Source organism: Melanerpes formicivorus, unplaced genomic scaffold (assembly GCF_026170545.1).
Source record: "Melanerpes formicivorus ecotype bairdi unplaced genomic scaffold, bMelFor1.0.p_v2 SCAF_25, whole genome shotgun sequence".
NCBI lineage: Eukaryota > Metazoa > Chordata > Aves > Piciformes > Picidae > Melanerpes > Melanerpes formicivorus.
Window position 1 is genome coordinate 10,648,482 of NW_027142377.1, and position 5,366 is coordinate 10,653,847.

The following is a 5,366-nucleotide window of genomic DNA, read 5'->3' on the forward strand; positions in this document are numbered from 1 at the left end:
CCATTGCTCTTGTCTTGTGTAGCAAGGGTGAGAAGAGAACCCAAGAGCATGGAATTTTATAGACTGAAGAGCAGGCTGTTTGAGTAGGTAAGATCCTTCTCACTACCATCTCAAAAGCGTAAAGATGAGAGGTGCTTAAGAATTATTTCTGGGCAGAAGGAATTAACTTTCATACTTGGTAGAGAGGCACAGTTGGCTGAAGTTTTACTGGATTTTCAGTGTACAAGACTGAAACGTTGAGCAAAACATAAAGATTTAGAAGTATCACCTTGAATGTGATTAAAGCAGTTGCAGAAAAATACATCAGTAACCGTCATAAAGTTCAGACTTGCTAAAATATATCAGCAGAAGGTGGACAAAACAAAGAACATGGCTGAAACATCTTTATTGTCTGAGTTCATTTATACTGAATTTTAAGATATGTAAGTAAAATAATTGTTTTGGAGTGGTTGATAAATCCTTGCCCTGAATTCCCCTCAATAAGAATGTCAGAATTCCTCTACTGATTGTTTCATCAGTGGGCACACTGATCTGTTTTGTACTTCAGAACATTTCCCAGGGGCCCACAAGAACTTCTTTTTTTCCCTACTGTGAAGTCCAGGCTGAAAATGAAAGAGGTGTCCCTTTTGATCTTCACCAATTTGTATGTAGACATAATAAGAAAATGAACTACCCACTTGATGGCAGATGGGCACTGAATCTCCTGAAAGAAAAAACAAAGCAGGAGGGAGATGAGAAATGTGAATGTACAGTAAAAATGTTTGATTTTGGTTTTGGTTTTTTCCCCCTAAGTTACAATATTAAAGAAGAAAGGAATGACTGGCCTGCTTCTTTGTACTCTGTCTGTCTTTCACCATGTAAGATTGAAACAGTTTTCCTTAGCAATTTCTTCCTTTTCTTGAAGGACTGTATTCTGTTATTTCTTAGTAAGAATTCCAATATCTTTGCTTGCTTTGACTTAATTAATTAATACCTCATTTGTTACATACCCTGGATAGTGTTAATGAAATTATGCAGGGATATGTTTCCTAAATAGAAACATAGATGTTTCTGTTTCTCTTTATTGTTCTCCAAAGCGGACTTCCCCAGACAAAGTGATTTTCCAAGATTTAGCTGTTTTTATGGAGGGCTCTGCAGAGGGACCTTGACAGGCTGGACAGATGGGCAGAGTCCAACATGATGGCATTCAACAAGCTCAGGCATCAGGTGTGGTTGGAGAGCAGCCAGGCAGAAAGGGACTAGGGGGTACTGGTTGACAGCCAGCTGAGCATGAGCCAGCATTGTGGCCAAGAAGGCCAATGGCATCCTGGCCTGCATCAGAAATAGTGTGACCAGCAGGAGCAGGGAAGTCATTGTGCCCCTGTACTCAGCACTGGTTAGGCCACACCTTGAGTACTGTGTCCAGTTCTGGGCCCCTCAATTTAAGAAGGACATTGAGACTCTTGAATGTGTCCAGAGAAGGGTAATGAGGCTGGTGAGAGGCCTGAAGCAGAAGCCCTATGAGGAGAGGCTAAGGGAACTGGGATTGTTTAGCCTGGAGAAGAGGAGGCTCAAGGGTGACCTTATTGCTCTCCACAACTACCTGAAAGACAGGTGGGAGTTGGTCTCTTCTCCCAGGCAACCAGCACCAGAACAAGGGGACACAGTCTCAAGCTGCACCAGGGGAAGTTTAGGCTCAAGGTGAGGAGGAAGTTCTTCACAGAGAGAGTTGTTAGCTATTGGAATGTGCTGCCCCAGGGAGGTGGTGGAGTCACCATGCCTGGAGGTGTTCAAAAAGGGATTGGACGTGGCACTTGAAGCCATGGTTTAGTAGTCATGAGGTGTTGGATGACAGCTTGGACTTGATGATCTTTGAGGTCTTTTCCAACCTTACTGATTCTATGATTCTAAAATACAAACTTTAGAAACTTGGTGGGGGTTTTTTGTTTGATTTTTTTTTTGTGGTATTTTGTCTTGTTGGTTTTGTTGTTGTTTTGTTTCTATAGCCAGCACATTACCAGTAGCATGCATGCATTTGAATCCATGAAAACAAATTATTTAGGAGTCAAAAGAATCCCATTCTTTCCCATTAAGGTATTTCTTGCTTGCAGTAACAGTATTAATGATTGATGTGGTCAGTGGTGGTCTCAATAAATCAGCTATTGGAGTGCTGAGGCATTTACTCTGTTAGATGACAAAGTAGGAAAAACCCTTTTGTTTCTGTGGCAGAACCTGTACAGTCAGCCTGCACTTGTAATGAGTTTTAGGCCCTATGGGAAGGGGTGGAAAAAGATACACTTGGGAACTGTCTGGGAGGAGCACAAGCCAGCAGCTCTTACCTGAGGAGAGAAGCTTGATGTGAGCCAAGAGATGACTAAGTCTGTGTTTAGTCTGAACCTTCCTGGAGGGAAGGGAGGCTGGCTTCATACATCCCGAGTTCAACTGGGAGCAGTCAGCAACAGCAGGTTGGACTGTGGCAGGACGTATTTGACATTCAAGTCCTATCAGCTATGATCAGAGAGCAGGTAGGTTAGTAATACTTGAGCTCAGCCTTATTGCAGTAGCTGTTTTTTCATGTTTGAAATAATAATTCTTTTTCTTCTTTCCTCTGCTGCCCTAGATAATTAGCCTCTGTAATGATCCATCTTAAATAGGGTCATTGAAAGAGAGTGCTCTAAAGAGTGAAGCTGGGCAGTTGCAGCATTACACCAGGTCAAGAGGGATAGAAATGCATTTATTTGAAAAAACTGCAGTTTTCCTACAGGTGCAAAGTGTCAGGAGCTGGCCTGTGTAAACAACAGCAATACATTTTACAAGTACCATAGTAAAAGTGTTAAGAGCTGGCCTAATTGTACTTCTGGGCTTATGTGCTGAAGGGAATGATAGTCTTCATTTCAGTGCTTTAGGAATGAGTTGTCTGTCTTGCTTCTGAAAACAACAAAAAAGATCTTCTTGCTGCTCCATGTTGTGACACTTGATGACATGCTCTCTCTGCAGCCCACCCTGACGAAATTCTTGGTTTTGATGAGAAACAGAATCCAAACAGCTATAGATTGTTGCTTTGTGATAATAGGGACAGATGAGCTAATGGCAGGTGCAATACCATAATGAAAAAGTCCTGCTTTGATTTCTCTGAATCTTACAGTGCAGAGATTCAAATATGTTACTTTCCTGGGCTTGTATTTATCCTGGTTTTAAATCAGCTGCATAAGAGCTGTTTGGGCAAGTCTTGCCTATCTTCTTCGGACAAATCCCCTCAGACTTGACTTGTACTGGTAAAGGTGACAAGATCATGCTGTGGTTGCTAACACCGCAGGCTGAGGAGTCCTGCAAGATGGTCAGTGCATAAAGGAGCCCCATGTCCAAAGGAATGTAAGCCAGGTGTGTTCTGAGCCAGCCTTCTTCCACAGAGGTCATTGAGGTCATGCCTGGAGAGCTCAAGGATTTATTTCACAGCTTAAACAGAGAAATGGTTTTTATGCCAGTTATGGTTCATATATCTCATACTCCTTCTATAGGTATTCACCATGATATGTAGGCATTCACTCCAGAATATTCTGCTGTGGTTTCTTGCTGTTCTGCATATCTAGAAATGTACTGCATTTGATCTTGAGTAAGAGGGATCATACTTAGTTTTATGTACTTGGTATGAAGAGCTAAAAGACACAGAAGCGTTGCAGAGGTGAGAGGAGAGTTTCCAAGTGGTGGATGTCCTGAAGCAGCACAATGCTGGCTGTTGGGATTTGTGTTTCTTTTTGTGTCTTTTCTTGATACTGAGCTTTCACTGAGGCAGATATGTTTATGATGTGTAAAACTTTGAGGGGGGTGAGGCTATGTGATACGGACAAGTCCACTGACATCTAGTAGGAAAGGTTTGAGTGGAGCTCAACTGTAAATTGCTTAATGTGACTCAAACCATAGTGAATCCCTTAATGTAATGTGACCTTCTGGACAGTTAATAACTTCAGTTTATCCATAATGATATAATTAATTTCCTAAAGTATATTCCTATATTATATATAGTAAAAGATAAGTGTATATGGTAGCTCTCAGAGGTATTACAGTTGTCGTCTTCTGCAAAGAAACCTGGTGATAGTGTGTATTCAGTGGCCTGTTTACCATTACCATTAAAATAAGGATTTGGCTGGGTTTGAACTCTGCTACAGCAAAACTCCATTAAGGGTGCTGCTCTTAACCTTTCTTAGAGGTGGGTTGTTTTACAGGTGTTGAACAAGCAGGCTGACCAGTTCTCAGACACATGAAATGGCAGTAAATGTTAAGGAGGACTGTTACAGTGCTGGAGCAAAAGCTAAAGCTTAAATGTTACAGAGATGAAAACTGGCAGCATCTACCCAGAGAACATTTGCCTAATGTATTGAAAAGTTGCAGATAGTTACTTATAGAGGCTTATTCTATAGTAAACCTTTCCTTGTACACCAGAGAAATGCCAGTCTTGTAAGAGCTATACCGGTGTAACTGCTTTCACCATGAGGCAAGAGCTGGAAAACTTTGGCTTTGTCTGGGAATGAGACACACCCTGGCCTGGGGAGCACTTGCCCTCCCCTCCTTCCTTTCAGAGCCTGAGAGATTTTGTTCTGAAACACTTTTAAGTTTCCCTTCCTCCCCAAAGTTCCCACTGTTTCATACAGCTTGGTTTCTTGCCGCTTTTATATCCGTTTTCCCTATTTCCATGCAAACACTGAAATGTAACTACTCTTTAGTATTATTCTTGGTACAGTGGAAACGTGTCGCTCATTTTCAGTATGGACAATGAGAGTTACGGACTCCACAATGCCTGGCAAGTGATCTGTCTTCAGTTGTACGGCATTTGTAAAGCCCAATTAAGCGTGCTTCTCTCATTGAGAAGCTTCTCTGATCAGCTTCATCTTCAGTTCAACTTTTTTGAGCTTTACAAAGCATTGGAACATGCAACAAATGGCACATTATAGTTTATGCATTACTAAAGGCAAAAAAGGTTACTGCTGTTTTGTGAGGCGGGGGAATCCTTTTCTTCCCAATCTTAACTCCATGTCTTGCAAGCTGTGTTACTGCTGCACGGGCTTGTCCTGAACTTAACCCTGCTGGGAATCTGTCTTTTGCCCAGCCTTTGTGTCATGGCGGTAGCCCTCTCCACACGTACAGAGACGGGGATGCTTTGTCTGTGTTCGTACCAGCCTGTAGGTTAGCCTTTAAAATAGGTATATATTACTGTGTTGTTCACACGCTGCCCAGGAGCTGAGACGTTACACAGCTGAGGAAAACGGATACGCGTGTAACTAAGGCTGCTCCCACCCTCCCTCTGTGCCGGAAAACTACGCCGTGGGGCGCTGGGGGCTGCGGGAGAGCTGGCCCCGCCTCGTCCCGCCCCACCCGCGGCCGCCGTCCCG